Source organism: Leptonychotes weddellii, chromosome 2 (genome assembly GCF_054177405.1).
Source record: "Leptonychotes weddellii isolate Sample4059 chromosome 2, ASM5417740v2, whole genome shotgun sequence".
Lineage (NCBI taxonomy): Eukaryota > Metazoa > Chordata > Mammalia > Carnivora > Phocidae > Leptonychotes > Leptonychotes weddellii.
Genome location: NC_138370.1, coordinates 96559970 through 96579136, shown reverse-complemented (window position 1 = coordinate 96579136; position 19167 = coordinate 96559970). Strand labels below are relative to the sequence as shown.

The 19167-nt window shown below is 37.1% G+C and overlaps 1 pseudogene; it reads left to right on the top strand.

Annotated features, from left to right (window-relative positions):
* Positions 1 to 341: 341 nt before the first annotated feature.
* On the top strand, positions 342 to 18948 carry LOC102747018 (small ribosomal subunit protein eS27 pseudogene; annotated as a pseudogene).
* Positions 18949 to 19167: the final 219 nt, after the last annotated feature.

Below are 19167 nucleotides of genomic sequence, written 5' to 3'. Positions count from 1 at the left end.
GACCAGCATGGATGGAAGGCCTGTCCAAAATGCCCAAATGTATAATTTCCTCTCCTTTCCTTCTCTTTCCTTTCCAGCCTGTTTGTCCTTGGTGCTTTCATCACTGAGTGCATTGTCTCATCATCTAACAGTTTTAAATTCAGTATGCATTGTTAAGATTTGTTAGAAAAATACCTTTTACAGACAATTTTATGTCTAGCTTCAAATTCTGTCGGGATCAACTTATTTTAAATTAGAAGACTGCAAAAACTTGCATTTTTTTACTCTAAAGACATGATGGAATTCACTGCCATATTTAAAATGTTCATACAGACTGCCAAAGTACTACCAGGTTAGAAATAATGACTACTGGAGAATGTTACGGACTACTGAGGCAAGTGGCACCCAGATTGTACAAAGGAGGATTATCTGTTAAGAAAGGAGACTTGGCCCACCCTGATCAGGTAAATTACTGACTGCCTTCATAACCAAAATCAAGTGAGGCCTGCATTTAATTTTGACCAATGAGGAAAAGCTAGCTGCTGGTGTGGAGGGGAGAAATCATCTCTGTCATCTTCAGCTTCATGGTCTTGGCCCAGGAAGTGAATCCTAAGTAATGTGTTACTAATAGTGAAAGAACTAAAATTGTAAATCAGCTACTTTCTAAAAATACATACACTTGAGTGTAGTCAAATGATATCTGATGGTATCATTGCTCCTACGTTCTTACAGGTATGGTTTCCTGAGTGGGAGGAAAAGGTTGACGTAGCAAGTAGCGTGAAAGTCTACGTAATCAAGAGCCTGTTTCTCAATGTCACTACCAGCATTGTAGAGAGCAATCAGAACTGACATATAGCAAATATATGTGACAAATATGATTACAATGTTTTACTTTCAGACAAGGTATATTTGAGGTTTGTAAAACTTGGGTAAATGGTGAGGGTGTGTCACATGGGAGACTATCATAAATGATGTGCTACGATATAAAAAATGTTGAGAACTCCAAGCTCATGGTTTATGATGGCCACAAAAGAAAACCCTGGACTCTAGAGTCAGACAAGTGTCCTGAACTTTGGGAAAGTTTTACAAAAGGTCAAAGACAAAAAAAAAAATTTTTTTTTTTTGAAGATTTTATTTATTTATTTGACAGAGAGACAGACAGCGAGAGAGGGAGCACAAGTGGGGGAGTGGCAGAGGGAGAAGCAGGCTTCCCGCTGAGCAGGGAGCCTGATGCAGGGCTCCATCCCAGGCCCCTGGGATCATGACCTGAGCTGAAGGCAGACGCATAACGACTGAGCCACTCGGGCGCCCCAAAGACAAAAAATTTTTGACCCACAGACTTGAGTCTCGAAAAGGGATTATGGCTAACAAAGGGAGATTTTATTTATTTATTTATTTTATTTATTTTATTTTTTTTAAAGATTTTATTTATTTATTTGACAGAGAGAGGCACAGCGAGAGAGGGAACACAAGCAGGGGGAGTGGGAGAGGGAGAAGCAGGCTTCCCGCTGAGCAGGGAGCCTGATGCAGGGCTCGATCCCAGGACCCTGGGATCATGACCTGAGCTGAAGGCAGACACTTAACGACTGAGCCACCCAGGCGCCCCAACAAAGGGAGATTTTAAAAACCCAAAAACTTTTAGCTGAATAATTGTGAAATAATTTAAATAAAACAGGAGACAGCTCAGGAAAGTTGAATGGCTGTCTACTCATCTGAAAGTTTAAATAATATATGTAGAAGATATAAAGAAGGAAGAGTAATCAAGGATGAAGGTAGAGGTGTAGCAAATCTATTATGAAAGTGCCATAAACTAGGGCCCCCAATAAACTGAGGATCAAAAATATGGTAAAGTTGGCCAGAAGGAACTGGAAGGCTTTTCTGTTGTTGTAGTTGTTAAAAAGAAAAAGGAAATAATAAGTCTACTGTTTAGAGATGATAAGAGAAAGTATATCAAAGAAGTAGCAGAATCATTCAACTCCTATTTTTTCTTCTCTTTTCTAAATGGGTTTTTCAACTGAATATGGAGAAGAAACTACGAAAAGTGAAAATTTTAGCCCAAGATAGGTAAGGGATTAGTAAATTAACTCCAGGATATTTTAAATGAGGCCGGATAAATTACTATGATGGTAACAGAATTTTCAGCCATAATCTCAGAGCTACTGTTTAGTAGTCTTTGAAAAGTCATGGCAAATAGGAGAGATACCACAGATCATTAATGACTAACTTTCATCTCTATTTTTGAAGATTAGAATAGGGTAGGTTTTGGAAATTATGGGCACCTTGATTCATGCATGCAGAACTGACAACAGATTGTTAAAAGGCTTGTTTTTGAGCATGCAGAAATGAATGTTATGGTCATTCGCAGCCAACAAATGTCAACTAAGGAGAAGCTTTAATAAACCAGTATGGCTTATTTTTTAGGAGGTTACTAGGCAGATAGATCAAAGGACTGCTTGAAAATCAAATAGTAGCTAGCTATTGTTATTTGTCCTTCCTTGATGGAGTACTAAGGGTTGCTTCCTCTCAAAAATGTCTAGTAATGTCTTTAAATAACACGGGAAAGTGTTTGTCAGGATGCCTTTCCCCTATTTAGCATTTTTGTAAATGACTGGATGAACACAGACTTCTCAGTTCTGCAGAGGACATGAAAATAGGATATCTTAAGTAGGTACTTCTCAAACTTTTCCACACAATATTCCTAATGGAAGGGGAAAGTAAACATGTACATCTGAGAAACCAGGGCAATTATCCTAAGTGGCTGCCAAAAGAGAGATGTTTCTCTGAATTATTTTGTCTTAATTAATAACTATGTGAATTTCCACTCTATTTCATATTTTTTAAAAATATAAAATAATTCTCTAATCAACTTCTTTCGTTCCTTCCTTCCTTTCTTTTTCTTTCTTTTTTGTAAAAATTGGCATCTCTGTGCCTTTGAATACTTTGGCACAGATTCCCCTGAGGTGCTCTGCTTATCTTCATCCAAGTCAATCATAAAAACCTTAAATAGAATAGGCTAAAAAACAGAGAACTATGGCTCTCTATTAGAGGCTTTTTCATGCTGAATAAAGCCATCAATGAATGGACTTATAGGATAGGTAAGACACCAAACTTGAAAAGGATCTTAATAAGATGGCATATTAACAGAATTAAATCTAACAGGGATAAATATAAAAATTTGCATTTAAATTGGCACAAATATAGGTGTTCAAGTGATAAAAAAAAAATCTGTGACTTGAGATTTTTAATTTAGATTTAGAATGATTCCAGTCATTCTATGAACCAACAGAGTTATGTAATTGCTAAGTATGGTAGCATTAAATTACTTTAATATAAGTGGTAGATAGACCAAGAAAGGTAACAGTCCCTCTATGTTCTGCATTAATAAACCATTTTTATAAGAGCAAGTTTAATTTGGGTGCCAAATTTAATAGGGACCTTGATAAACTATGGAGTATCCATAGGAAGAAAACTAAGATCACCAAGCATCTAGAAACTTTATCATGCAAGAAAGGGTTAAGAACCTAGAGCATAGACATAGACTATGAGGAGACCAGATGAGCTTAGTGCAGCACATGTCACTAAATGTTGTCCTAGAGCATGGTGCTGAGAAGCATCTACTTACGTTTTCAAAATGGAGGTTACTGGGTTCTGCAGGTAGAAATTTCGATTCAGCAGCCTGGGGCCTTGGAAGTTGCATTTTGATACTCAAGCCAGGGGAATGATACAGGTGAGGTGAAGACTCTGAGAAACACTGTTCTATGTAATGGATGTAGTAGCAGTATTGGAATTATAAAGAAGCAGAGTGGCTCCACATGAAAAAAACCAATAATCTTTCTTGGTAACAACTAGAGTTAGAAAACAGTATAGAAAGGCGTATTGCAATAATATCATTCGGGACAATCATGGATATTCCAGGAGTCAGGGATGATACAGAAGGGACACTGAAGGACACTGTAGACTGAAAGTCCTCTGGTCAATCATTTGGACTATAACAGAGAGAAAGAAAAATTAATAAAAGTATATTCATTGGTTTTAGTGGAAAGAGAATGCTAACATTGGTATTTATGAGTAGCCACTTTTTTGTTTAATTTATAATAAAGTTGATTTTGTATACAAACATCTGACTCTTGATTTGTTTAAACAGTGCATATGTTGATGTTGTTTTCCTTTTATGCAGTTAATTTCAATTAAGTGGTTGCATGAAAGAGTTATTGTAATTTTTTTCTCTTTGGCATAGGATATAACTTTGATTTATTTCTTAATTATTCAGGGAAAAACCCCCCAATGTTTATGGATTATTTTGGTACAATTTGTAGGCACAATTTAGTCCTTAGAGAAAAGCAGCAATTTTTGAGAATACCATGAACTACAAATTGCCTGCAAAAGAAATAAACATCAAATTCCCATGAATGTCCTGCCATTGGTGCAGACTGGTGAGTATGGAGAGCAGGAGAAGGAAGTGTTAAAGGACTGCAAGAAAGAAGAGAGCCGAGAGTATATGCAAAGCAAAAGCAAAATCACCAGAAAACAAAAGGCAAATATCAAGTGCAAATATATGGACCTTGCGTCTGAGACTTGGTAGTTCCAGCATGAGCTATAGGGAAGAGACATGAAAGTGAGTGGGACCAGAGTTGGAAGCCTCGGAAAGGCATTGCTTCTAGGAAAGAAGGAGCTAGAGTACAGTGGTAATCACCAAAGACATGGTATTAAGAAAAAAGAAAGAAGCAAGAGGCGGAAATTAAAGCAAATGCACTGACACTGATCATTTAATACATTTAATTGAAGAGCAAAGACTAAAACAAGAGTGGGTACATGAGTGGAAGAATTGTATGTGAACAGTGTACAAATGGACAGAGTAGGAAGAATGCAACTAAAAAATGGAAGAAGGAAGAGAGAAATAGGAGAGTAGAAGATTAATTGCCTGCTAGATAAGTAATAAGCGGAAGTCAAAGGATACTATTTAAAAATTATAGACCAGATAGTAAAATGTTAAGTAGGAAGGAAAAGAATTAAAAGCACTATAAAAGACCCTTTAAAACAACAAAAACAAAATGCATGCCTTTCTAAAAGCCAAGTGAAATTAAAAAACAAACAAAATAAACAAGCAAGACATGAAATAGAGAAAGAGTAAAACTATTTGTTTTTAAAGACAAAGAAAAATACCCTCAGGGTTTCTAAGCAAAAAGGTCAAATTACTTAAAAGGTTAAGAAAATTAGGTAGTCATCAGACTTCTAAAAAACAACATACTAAACAATGTACAGCAGAGACGCCTTTTGAGGAAACTCAGAGCAAAGAAAATGTAAGCCGGGAATCTTCTTTACAGTTAAGCTACCCTTTGAGGTTAAAGAGGATAAAAAGCTATTTTCCCCTTTTCCTAACAGGTTTAGTGGTTTAAAGCATATTTTGCACATGATTTTGTCAGGGAGGAATCTGGAAAGAGCTTAGTTGGGTTGTTCATTTCTGATGCTATCATGTCAGTTGGGATGGCTGAGGCTGAAGAATACACCTGCAAGATAGCTTCTCTACTCACATGTCTGTGCACTGGTGGGACAGTGGAAGGCTGGGTTTAGATGGGTCGCTCCCCTTCTCCGCATAGTTTCAGGGCCTCTGCACATGGTCTCTGTAGCTGAGTTGTCAGACTCCTATGTGGTGGCTCAGGGATTCAAGAAACCAAAGCAGAAACGGACAGTCCTCTTAAAAGATACACCCAGAACAACATATTCTGTTGATCTAAGTAGTTACAACCCAATCCATAATCAATGGGGGAGATAAATAGAACCCCACCTGTCAATAAAAGTGTGTAAAAAAATGTATGGCCATCATCTTCAATCCAGCAAGTAGAACCTCCCACCTAGACATTAAAAAACAAAACAATAAACAACCCTTGGTGAAAGCTAAAATATGAGAAGTTTCAGAATTTCTGAAAAATAGGAATAATTTAAAATTCTATATATAAAAATCAAGATACTTTTAAAAAGCAATCAGCAGAATATTCATAGTGGCAAATATATATGTCAATTAAAAAAGTGAATAAAAATAAGTAAATTAAATTTCCAAAAAAATTAGAAAAAGAGCAAAAAAGTAAGCAAAAGAAGCAAATACTGAAGGCAGAAATAGACATTAATGAGGCAGAAAATAGAAAAATAGGAAATCAAATAAATCCCATTTTTTTTAAAAAATGAACTAACGAGATGATCACTAAGAAATTTAATTTTAAAAGGGGATAAAGGGCAAATATACAACATAAAATGACAAGAGAGAAATAACTACTGATACACAGAAAATTTTAAAAATCAGAAGACTATTTTGCATACCAATATGTAAATAAATAAGAAAACCTAGATGAAATGCATCATTTCATAGGAAAATACAACTTACCAAAATGGACCCAACTATTGATAGAAAGCATAAGCAGAGCAGTTATAATAGAGTTAAAAGAAGCTATCAAGGAACTGTCCCCCAAAAGTCACTGGGCCCAGATGATATCATAAGAAAATTCTCCAAAAGAGACCAAAAGAGATAATCTTAGTGTTACTTAAACCACTTCAGAGAAAATGAAGGAAAATTTTCAAATTCTTTTTACAAAGCAATTATAACACTAATATCTAAATATGATAAAGATAATTTAAAAGGAATATTTCACATATCATTTATGAATACTGACATAAAATAACCCAAAATAAAATTTTAGTGAAGAGACTTCAACAGCACATTAAGAAAACAGCATGACCAAGTAGGGTTTATAAAGAAATGCAAGGATAGTTCAATATTAGGAAGTCTATTAATATAAACTACTATATTAATTCATTGATAGTTCCGAAAAGCCTTTGAAAAAAGTCAACACTTATTCCTAATAAAAACTCTCAAGAAAATAAAAATGGGTGAATAATTCCTTTATGCATGATATTCATATATCCATAGATCACTGATTAGGAAATGTCACATATCATTGATATGATTAGGGTTGACATATATACACACATATATTTTTTTTTTAAGATTTTTAAAAAAAATTTTATTTATTTGACATAGAGAGAGACAGAGAGAGAGGGAACACAAGCGGGGGGGTAGGAGAGGGAGAAGTAGGCTTCCCGCGGAGCAGGGAGCCCGATGCGAGGCTTGATCCCAGGACGCTGGGATCATGACCTGAGCTGAAGGCAGACGTTTAACCGTCTGAGCCACCCAGGCACCCCTACACACACATATGTTAATGTATATACACACACGTAAGTGTATGTGTCCATATGTACACACACACACACACACATAAAGGCAAAGTTTTACCTAATGTGAAAACACAAAGGCATACCCAACGGGGCTCCTGGTGGCTCAGTAGGTTAACTATCTGCCTTTGGCTCAGGTCATGATCCCAGGGTCCTGGGATCGAGCCCGGCATGAGCCTGCTTCTCCCTCTCCCTCTGCCTGGGGCTCCCCGTGCTTGTGCATGCACTGTCAACTAAAATAAAATCTTAAAAAAAAAAAAGGCATACCCATCAAGAACAGGAACACAGCAAGAATGCCTACTATCTCCACTATTATTTAACATAGTACTAGAGGTATTAACCAACTCAATTAGACAAGAGAAAACAATTAGAGGTGTAATAATTGGAAAACAAAAAAAGAAGTAAAATCTCTATTTGCAGATGATGTGATAGTAATGCTGAAAAACCTAAAGAATTAGTGATAAAAACAACTCAAAAAAACAATAGAAATGAGCAAGGTGGCAGTCTGTAAAGCCAACACATCAAATTTAATAACTTTTGTATGTACAAATAATAATCAATAGAAGATAGTATGGAAAAGAAAACCCTGTTTCCAATAGCAAAACAAACAGACAAATAGCTAAAATAGGAAAAAATGAAATGTGAAATATTTAAAATTCACTTAAAGAAAAAATCGTTCCTGAAAGATATAAAAACAAATTTGAACAAAGAGGAAGGCATTCCTTATTCCTGATTAGGATGTTTCAGTGCCATCAGGATGTGTTATCTCCAGGTTAATTTACAAATTTAATATCCCAATAAAAATACCAACAAACCCTTTATTTTTCTGGAGCTAGACACTAACTACTTGGAGCTAGACACTAACTACTTAGAAAAAAAAGGGAAATAATAAAACATACACACATATCTGCTTATTCTTTCAAAAAAACACAGGTAATAAAGCAGTGAAATAGATTGCCTACTAAGGATGTGTGTGGAGAAGCAGGGGGTGAGGAGGGGGTGATTTAGGTTGGGAGGAATAGGGGAGAGAGCACACTTCTCTGAGTATACCTTTTTGAAAATTTTTTCCTTTTGAAAGCATATTAATCTTCTACGTATTCAAAAATTAAAATTGAAACCTCAAGTATGGGAAAAGAAGTATGTAAACTAAATGCAAACAAAAACAAATGAACTCCAACTGTATTTCCAATTCATAACCTGTCCACATTGAAGGGGGGCAGGAAAAAAGAATTTAAATAATTTTTTCATTTTCATTTCATTTTAAATTAAAATTTTAATTTTGAGATAACTGTAGATTCACATGCAGCTATAGTGGGGGGAGGCTAGGATGCCTCATTACAGCCTGGCAGGGATGAAAGGCTAAGCTCCTCACTTGGCCTTTGCTGGTGGTGAAGATGGGGTGAAGATGGGGCCCCAGCTTTTTCTGTGGTATTTGACTGGAGTAGAGTGGTTATTATCCAAAAGTTTCCTGTCTTGCTAGGCTGCCCTTTCCTAATCCTTTGGCTAGAGAAAGCAGCCTTTTGCTGTTTTTGTCTGTGTTTGTTGGCATTTCGGGATTGACAGCTTCTTCAGCTCCAAGTGTGGCATACAGAAGGCAAAAAGAAAAACCAGGGAACTCATCATCATGTTGTCCCTTGGGTCTTGAGGTACCTCGCTAGTCTGCCTTCTCTCTACCTTTCAGAGTCTTCTGTTTAAGTATAAAGTCCATTTTTTTTAGTTGCACTGAATAGAAGAAATAAAAAACAGTATGTCTATTCCATCTTACTAGAAGTGGGAGTTTTTCCCAAGTAACTTTTGAATATAGTCCTTTTATAATCTTGGTCTAAGGGGGGAAAAACCCACAAATAAATCTTGAACTCTTTCTTTTGGTATTTTTTTGGAATATTATAAGTGTAACAATTCTAAAACTATTTCCTATGTATTGTAGGAATAAGAGAACAGTGAATGGGTTGATATTCTTGGAAGCCCGGATTCTTACTGCACAGGGAGATACAAATATGGGGAAAAGAAAGAGAAGGAAAAACCTGGTGGGGTGGATTGAAATTTGGAATTGAAGGTATGAACTTATTATTTCATATCTCTATCTATCCATCCATCCATCCATCCATCCATCCATCTGCATATATTTGCCTCTTTTAGCTCTCTATCTTTGGAACCAGCTATAAGCAATTATACTCCAATAGTAATCAGCACACCTAGTACCAAATCTTGCCTTCTAAATACCATTCCCCACTGAAAGGAACATTCCTTGGAGAAATAGCTAATTTCAAGATGGTGGTAAGGAAGGTAAGAGTTGAACCAGAAGCATCTTATTGCGTCAGAATATAAAGAAGTTCTTTAAAAATGGGTAACATCAAAAGCCCCCTTGAAACCACTTTGCAGGTTTTTCTCCTGGCTAGATCTGGGACAATTTGAGCATAAAAATGAGTGAAGATGGTAATGAATTATAACCCACTAAGTAAAATAGAAATCCATGAGTCAATCCATGGATAGTATATAGCGGACAGGTAGGTAGGCAGGTAAGTAGGGAAGTATGTAGGTAGGTAGGTAGGTAGGTAGATAGATAGATAGATAGATAGATAGATAGATAGATAGATAAGTCCCAGCTCTTCCATATAGCAGAAAGCTGACTGATAAATCAGGAGTTGGAAAATCACCATTTTGTAATTATCAGACTGAAGATTGGTTTGAGCAAGAATCACCAATGAATGGCAAATCTAGGGGGAAAAGTTTGAGAAGGATTAGGATATTTGCATGGTTTTCCAAATGTCTCCCCACAGACTGCTCATTATTGCAATGGGAAAAATAATAACTGTACAGTGGATAAGAACAAACCATTGGGAAACGAAAATTAAGATCACTGGTAAGGGGGCAAGAGACACAACCTGCCTTGATATATTATTTCCTGAGAAGGGCACAGTATCACTTACATAGTATTCTGGCTGGGGATAAAATAAATAGAAAAAAAGATTTTATTTATTTATTTGAAAAAAAGAGAAAGAGAGAGAGAAGCAGGTTCCCCGTTGAGCAGGGAGCCCAATGCGGGGCTCGATCCCAGGACCCTAGGATCAGGACCTGAGCTGAAGGCAGAGGCTTAACCAGCTGAGCCACCCAGGTGCCCCTAATAAACAGAATCTTATGAGAAAATAGTAGACTAGCCCAAATTGAGGAACTCTTGAAAATAACTGACCTGTATTCTTTAAAAGTATTTATGTCATTAAAGATAAAGAAAGACTGACAAATTGCTCCAGATCAATGGAGACTAAAGACTAAATAAGAACTAAATGCAGTATGTTATGCTGGACTGGATCCTGGACTCTTTGAAGAGAGAAAAAGTGTAAAGGACATACCTGGTGAAATTGGGATAAGGATGCTTGATTAGATAAAAGTGTTATATCAGTGTTAAATATTTTGAATTTAATAGCTGTACTGAATTTATGTAAGGGAATAAAAATCAAAACTCATGTTCTTAAGAGATGCACATGTAATGCTGAGGAGTTAAACGGTTTGATGTATCATGATGTATGCAACCCATACTTCAATATATATTTCCAAAGAGCAAGAGGTTGATTGCGCAAATGTGCCAAAATGTTAACAACTGGTGAATCTGGATAAAGGATATTTTGGAGTTCACTTGTAACTTTCTTATGAGTTTGAAATTGTTTTAAAGTCAGAAAAATAAAAAACAATAGAGGATAGTAGATCAAAGGTCAGAATGAAGGTAGGAAATGAAAACCCTGCTAAAGCCCCGGCTCTGAATTATAGATAGAAATCTGGAATGAAACTATTTTTGTTCAGGTTGGCAGAGGTTATGATTATAATCATTTTTCATATATTCAACATATACTGGAAGAACAGAACTTCAATGAATGTAAGTGGTTATATCAGGTTCTTTAGCTTGTTGGGGAAGATGAACATTTAAGAAGTAGTGAAAAATTGAAAATTGGTTTTTATTAATGCAATTAAGGTGTATCCTTAGATAGAATTCAATGGTGCAAATGCATTATTAGAATACAACCACTTTAGGCAGGCATTTTTGGTATTTGTTTAAACATGATCTGTGCCATATGTCCCAACACACTGTATCTATAGCCAGTGCCCAAGCACAGCAGCTGATTCCCTTTCTTCTGGACAAATGGAGTAGTTTCCTTAGCCCAGGAAAATGCTTATGAACTCAACATTCATTGAATTCTCTTTCCTCAGGACTCCTTCCCCCACCTCCTCACACACTCTTGCCAATCCTGATATCCTTTTACCCTTAGCAGAATCTTACTTCACTTTAGCAATTTGCACATTTGTAAAATTGGACACCTGGGGTTTTAGTTTTCAAAGCATTACTCATCGGGTGTGTCCCAGCTTCTTGGCTTCTTTGACTATGTGTGCACATCTAGAGTGTGCATGCTTATGCACATGCCTGGCAGTTTGCTCCTTGATAAACTGGCCCTCTAGTACTCTCTTTGAATTAAATTGAGTTCTTGATGTATGGCTACAAATGTATTGACTGTAGTCATGTTTCAGAGGCCAAACTCTCAGAAGGAAGCAACCATGTCTGTCGATTTGCTAGGTGTCATATAGGACTGTTTAATAGGTATTTCATGATGACCAAGGATTCTTTTGGACAGTTTTATGGCTCTGATATCCACTTATACTTAACAAGTATGACCTGAATTATTAACTTTTTGCTTGATGGCAGAAAACAAATTCTAACAAAGGATAATAAAAGATTAAAATAGAGATGCACATGTCAAATTGAGGAGTAAAGGGGCATGATATATTATGATGTATGCAAACTATTCCTCAATATTTATTTGGAAAGAGCAAGAGATTGATGATGCAAATGTGGCAGAATGTTAACAACTGGTCAATCTGGATAAAGGATATTTTGGAGTTGTCTCCCCACCAAGAGAATCAAGGCCTCCTTGCAGTGCGATAAGTGGCCAAATATTTATTACTTCAATTTGAATTAATTTTTTCTTGCTGAGATTGAACACCTATCTGCTCATATATTTTGGTTGTTTATTCTCTTGTGAATAGCTTGTTTTTTGACATTTTTTCTATTGGGTTGATCTTTACCTTTTTAATTTGTAAGAATATCCAAATATTAAGGATATTAACCGTATATCTGCTATACATATTGCAAATATTCTTCCCTTCTTTTCATATGCTGTTTAGCCTTTTATAGTGTTTTGCACAGAGAAGTTTTATATTGCTGTGTAGTTAAATCAGTTCATATTCACACTTATGGTTTCTGGCCTTATTACGGTACTTAAAAAGTCCTCCTTGTCCTCAAATTGCATATATATTCTCCAAATGTTCTCCTGAGCTTTTTATAGCTGTATTTTACTGTGAAGTTTCTAATTTACATGCAATTTTAATTTATGCATGATGTGAAGTAGACAGCAGATATAATCCAAAATTTTGGTGAATTAAGTTTTTGGTGAATTAACTTAGTTTTGTAAATTTAATATTTCTTGTAACTTTACAATGGAAGGATCAGACTATGTATGTTTAAAATATATTTATAATGAAAAATTTAAATAATTATTTTGTTCTCAAGGGGAGAAATTATAGAGATTTTATTTATTTATTTATTTATTTATTTGAGAGAGAGAGAGAGAGCATGAACAGTGCAGAGGGGCAGAGGGAGAGGGAGAAGCAGACTCCTCACCGAGTAGGGAACCTGCCCTGTGGGGCTGGATCCCAGGACCCTGGAGATCATGACCTGAGCAGAAGGCAGATGCTTAACCGACTAAGCCAGCCAGGTGCCCCGGAATTTTGTTTTTCTATCTTGATATTTTCATGTAAGGAGGTATTACCATGAACCCTTTGGGTATTTTTTCTTTTTTCTTTTTCTCTCCTTCTTCAAGCCTCTTTTTCAAAGGGGGGCTGTTAATGTGAAAGTCAAGTGTCAACTGGGTCCTAGTTGCAGGCAGCAGCCTCACACACCTGAGCCAGCTCCCACCTCCTGCACTGCCTGCCTCATGGATGGGTCAGGACCAGATGTTTTCCATGGTGTCTGGTTTTGTGTGATGTGCACATCTAGGGTAGGAAGGAGACAGGCCTACTTATCTGCCCTGTGCTCCCAGGGTGGCTGTCAAGGCAGTTTGCAGTCCTCCATTCTCTTAGTCTCTTTGTCCATCTAGCTCTTCATCCCAATGGCTCCCAAGGAAGAAGAGAGGACATGTGAAGCCTCATTTTGGTCTAAGCCCAAACCATATTTGCTAATCCATCTTCACCAAGGTGTCCTGTAGGCTGAGATTTACTGTGCCTCCAATAATAGGCCTGTCACTGTTATCTTCATGTATATAGCAATGGTTTGTGTTTATGGGCTATTGGAGCAAAATCTAGAAGGGGAGTAGAATGGGAGTAGAGGAAGAGTAAATTGTTGGTACCCCCAGCTTTTCATACATTCTCCTAGAAGCATTCATGGGTGACATCCAGCAAATATTTATGGGGTGTCCACCATGGGTAAAACACTTTGGAGTGGACAAAGCCCTCTAATAGTTCACAATCTAAGTGTGCATAAGTGCCTGTGGGGTTGAGCATGCTTGACTCTATATGTATGTTCAAACCTGCGCTCAACTAATTACAATGCAACGTGGTAAGTGGTAGAAGAAATGTTAGCAAAGAGCAAATATTAGCACAGAGAAGGGGGCATTTGACTCCTCCACTTCTTAGTTTATGCCAGACTTCCATTTTCAGTAGGAGACTTGACAAGTGTGCTTGACTACCTGTTGTAGACGTACCTAACAACACATCAAGGGATTTGGGTCTCAGTCTGTTCTGTCACTAACTGGGATATCTTTTGTCTATGGGCCTCATTCTTCCCTATTTTGGTGACAAAGGATGTTGGAGTTGGCTTTCCATGATTCCTTATAAAATGCTGTGATTTATTCCTTTCAGGAGATGAACAACGAACTGTAATTGGCAATTCACTGCCAATCACAGCACATACTATCTTTGAGTCAAAAGACACTTTACCAGCCATCTGGTACAGCCCTCTTAATTCAGAGAAGGAAACCAGCACCCAGAAGGATGGGTATTTTGTACAAAGTCAGAGTCATTCTTGGTCCCCAGGTTTCCTCATGTTAGTGCAGCTGAATTACTTAGACTTCGAACAGAATTCAGTTAAGAGTTGCTGGACTAGGGGGCACCTACGTGGCACAGTCAGTTGAGCATCCGACTCTTGGTTTCAGCTCAGGTTGTGATCTCAGGGTGGTGAGATCCAGCCCTGAATTGGGCCCCGCGCTTGGCGAGGAGTTTGTTGAGACTCTCTTTCTCTCTGTCCCTGTGTGCTTTCTGTCTCTAAAATAAATAAATAAATCTTAAAACAAAACAAAACAAAAAAAGAGTTGCTGGACTGAATGCCCAATAGAATTTGACTTAACACAATCAGTATAAAACAAATGCATGCAATCCAAGGGATTTCAGGTGAGATACATTCCCTTGAGCAATCAACTGGACATTCTTGGCAGGAGGTAGTAAATGTGATTGGGGAAACATCTGTGAATACCATTCTTTCCGTGCTCCAGAAATGTCACCCTTCTCAGGAATGTGATTAACTGGGTGTTTAGAAACAAACAAACAAAAAAAACCATGTGAAATAGACTGCTAAGATACTGAAAATTTTCCTCTATTCACTTTAAAACAAATAGCCTGTTTACAGCAGATTAAGTAAAAGGCATACTATTGGGTTTTGGTGAACTTGGTGTTCTCTCTTGATTTGTTTCTTGATTTTATCAGTAACTTCCGGGGTGAATGTTAAGTACAGAGTCAGTAAGTGTGAACTGCTCCAAGCAGTGTGTCATGCTGGAAAAAGGAACAGAGCCATTAAATAAAGTTCTGGTTTAAAATAGATTAAGTCTAGCAAAGATCAATTTATTTAAATATTAAGTGAGTCCAAGCACCAAATTCACTCCTGTGCCCTCTGACTTTGCTCTCAGTTGGCCTCCTCCTTGTCCGCATCCAAGAACAGCATGGACAGCTGTGGTAGAAAACAGGGTGTGTCTCTGGCTATGGGGCTCAAATGCCACACACTAGATTCTCTCTCATCGTGGCATTTGAGGTTGAGATCCACACACTGGCTTTGTTCCCTAGGCAGCTGGGAGGTTGTATGGGGTCACAGGGCTTCTCACATGGGTGCTCGGCTTCACCTTCCCAGTGGCTTCATTTCCTCCTAGGGTAGAAGTGATGCATCTCCATTCCCTGTTAGGATTCCTCAGAATTTTCCAAATGATGAGGTGGGTTTTACCTAGAGTTGATGCCATATTTGGGGGATGACTTCTGTGGGGGACAGGCACTTTACATAACTATCACCTTCACAGAGGATTTTTCTGTTATTGGGTTTTGGGAAACTATTTGTCTGTGGGTAGATTTTTGACTCCATATTTGCATGTGTGTGTGTATTCATACACACACAAATGCATGCACGCATACTGCAAGATGTTTTCCTCTGCTTTTTTACTTTTCACCTGCTAGTCATTCATTTCTTCACTTGACAAAGAGACACTGTCTGCTCTGTGCCAGGCACTGTCTCTATTGACAAGATGTGTGTTTGGTCATGTGACTTAGCAATCTGGTAGGAGTACTTTGGGGTAGTTCCATCTAAGATAATGAACTTTAAATAAAAATAAGCCAGTCATCCATATGAAAAGATGCTCAACTTCATTCACCATCAGAAAAATACATATCAAAACTACAATGAGATACCATCTCAAACCTGTCAGGATGGCTAAAATGAACAACACAAGAAACAACAGGTGTTGGTGAGGATGTGGAGAAAGGGGAACCTTCTTGCACTGCTGGTGGGAATGCAGACTGGTGCAGTCACTATGGAAAATAGTATGGAGTTTCCTTAAAAAGTTAAAACTAGAACTACCCTATGATCCAGCAATTGCACCACTAGGTATTTATCCAAAGAATATAAAAATACTGATTCAAAGGGATACACGCACCCCAATGTTTATAGCAGCATTATCTACTGCAGCCAAATTGTCCATCAACTAATGAATAAAGATGTGGTATATATGGGTATATATGTATGTATATGTACATATGCATGTGTATATATGTGTAGATATGCATATGTATATATATAACATATATATTACTCAGCCATAAAATACCATATGTGGTAGATATGTGTATATATGTATATGTGTATATATATATTATATATACAACAAAATATTACTCAGCCATAAAAAAGAATGAAATCTTGCCATTTGCAATGATGTGGATAGAGCTAGAGAGTATAATGCTAAGTCAAACAAGTCAGAGGAAGACAAATATCATATGATTTTACTCATGTGGCATTTTGTTTTAGATTTTATTTTGAGAGAGCGAGAGTGAGAGAAAGCGAGAGGGATCACAGGGGAGCGGGAGAAGAGCAAAGGAAGAGGAAGAGAATGTGTAGCAGATTCCACACTGGTCACAGAGCTCAAAGCGGGGCTCAATCTCAGGACCCTGAGATCATGAACTTAGTCGAAACCAAGAGCCAGACACTTAACTAAATGAGCCACCCAGGCACCCCTCACTTATGTGGAATTTAAGAAACAAAACAAATGAGCATAGGGAAAAGAGAGAAAGGCAAATCAAGAAACAGACTCTTAACTACAGAGAACAAACTGATGGTTACCAACACTGCATGTTGTATATAAGTGTTGAATCACTAAATTGTACATCTGAAACTAATATTACACTGTATGTTGACTAAGTGGAATTTAAATAAAAACTTAAAAAAAAAAAAAACAAAAAAAAACCCAGGGGGCGCCTAGGTGGCTCAGATGGTTGGGCATCTGCCTTCAGCTCAGGTCATGATCTCCAGGTCCTGGGATTGAGCCCCACATCGGGCTCCCGGCTCAGTGGGGAGCCTGCTTTTCCCCCTCCCTCTGCCTGCAGCTCCCCCTGCTTGTGTTCTGTCTCTCTCTCTCTCTCTCTCAAATGAATAAATAAAATCTAAAAAAAAAAAAAAAAGCCAGACACCAAGGAATAATAATTTTAGAGAGTCATAAAGGAAATGGGAAATTTATAATATCCAGGTACTATTCCCAGCATCAACTTTCTTAGTTATGTGATGAGTTAATTAATGTAGTTGATCTTTTCCTCAGAGTGAAGGAGTTTTTTGGTTTCAGAAGTAGAACATGATTTCTGTGGTGCTGCAAGACTGATTCAAACTACACCAATCCTTTCAGATAAATGCCAAGCCTATTGTATTTTTCAAATCCAGAAGACCTTGTAATTTCATACATAAATTATCATTGATACATTAAAAAATGATTTCTAACTTTTAATTTGATTCTATGCTTTTGGTCTACCTCTCTGTACATGTGGGAGATTAAAAAAATTATGGTTTTCCCCATAAATGTAAAAGTCTTCAATTTACAGCCACAATTTCTGCCTTTGTCTTTTAATCCCTGGGCCAATATAATCCAGATTTGACTACCTTCTTGGGGGCTATATTTTCTACTCTAGGCACTGATTTTTTCTCCAAGAATGGTGAATCATGAGACAAATTGTTCTTGTTGAAGACTCAGATGTGGATAAAGATTATTATGTATCTACTATTTGCTACACATGAAACATTCCATGTGGAAATTTGTCTTAAAGCTCCATAACTGTATTACATTACTAGTTTAACACTTATTTGAATAGAGAGAGAAATATTTAACACTATTAAGAAGACAAGCTTGATAGGAAGTGATGGAAAAGTCTCATCTTGAAGAGACAGTGGTGGGCCAACTCCAAATATTCTCAGAAGGAATTTTAAAGGAAATCCTTTAGTAAATCTGTATGTATACATAAAAAATGGACTGAAAAGAAACTAGTTAAGGAAGGCAGAGCTAGGAAATTATCATATAAAACAGTACTAAGTGCATGTTTCTACCCACACATGCCTAATTTCAAGAATTATGTCAAGTAAACAATCTACTTAGTAATTGTCAGGGAAAAACTGTCCTGTCGAGGCTTATTATGTTTCTCCTCCTATGTTGGAAACATGTAATATGTTGGATAAAAATTAATTTGTTAGCAATGGGCAAGATAGAGATTTGAAATGTTAAACCAAGCATCCTTTGGAGAATCACTTTATCTTATGTCCCAGTTTCTAAATAGGATATATTGTTTTGGACTCCTGAATGTTCTTGACACGAACTACTGAGGCTGATGCAGAATCCTTACCTGTGAGGTCTTGAATTCCAGATGGAATTTTGAGTAAAGTGTGGCTCTGTCGGAGGCAAGGAAACATTCTAAGGGAATTACATTCTAAATGTAATTTTCCTTTTAATAAACAAGGCAGTCCAAAGGACAGCACTATCACAGGCAGCACACCTGAGGGCAGGGTTTTAGGTTATAAGAGAACCGAACGTAATGCTCTTCATCTAAAGGCCAGCGGGTATCTTACTAAGTCTCCTTTGAAACAACAACTTCAGGCCTTATAGATTGGGACCGGCTGGGATTGCAGAAGGATCAACATCCCTTTGGCTACAGATTTATTACATCAACCTTGGAAGAGGAAAAGAAAAAACAAAAAGAAATGGCTAGTTCAAAGCCCAAATTCCTATTTTATAGATATAAGCTGTCCAGGTTCCTATAAGATTACCACCGTTTTCAGCCATGCTGAGATGGTGGTTCTTTGTGTAGCCTGTTCAACAGCGTTGTCCAGCCAATAGGAGGAAAGGCCAGACTCACAGGAGGGTATTCATTTAGAAGAAGGCAGCACTAATGATCCACACCACCTCTTGAATTTGTGTTCTATCACAGAAAGCCTTAACAGTTCAGTAATTCAATTACTCTACCAAGATAATGTAATTTAATTTTGTAAGGTACACAACAGTGATCTCCTATTTTGGTGTCAGTTTTTCAATAAAGTTTTGGTTATGGGCAATAAATAAATATAATAAAATTACAACTTTAAAAACCAAATCTTAACTTAAAAATGAGGGAAAACCCATAATCTTACTGCCT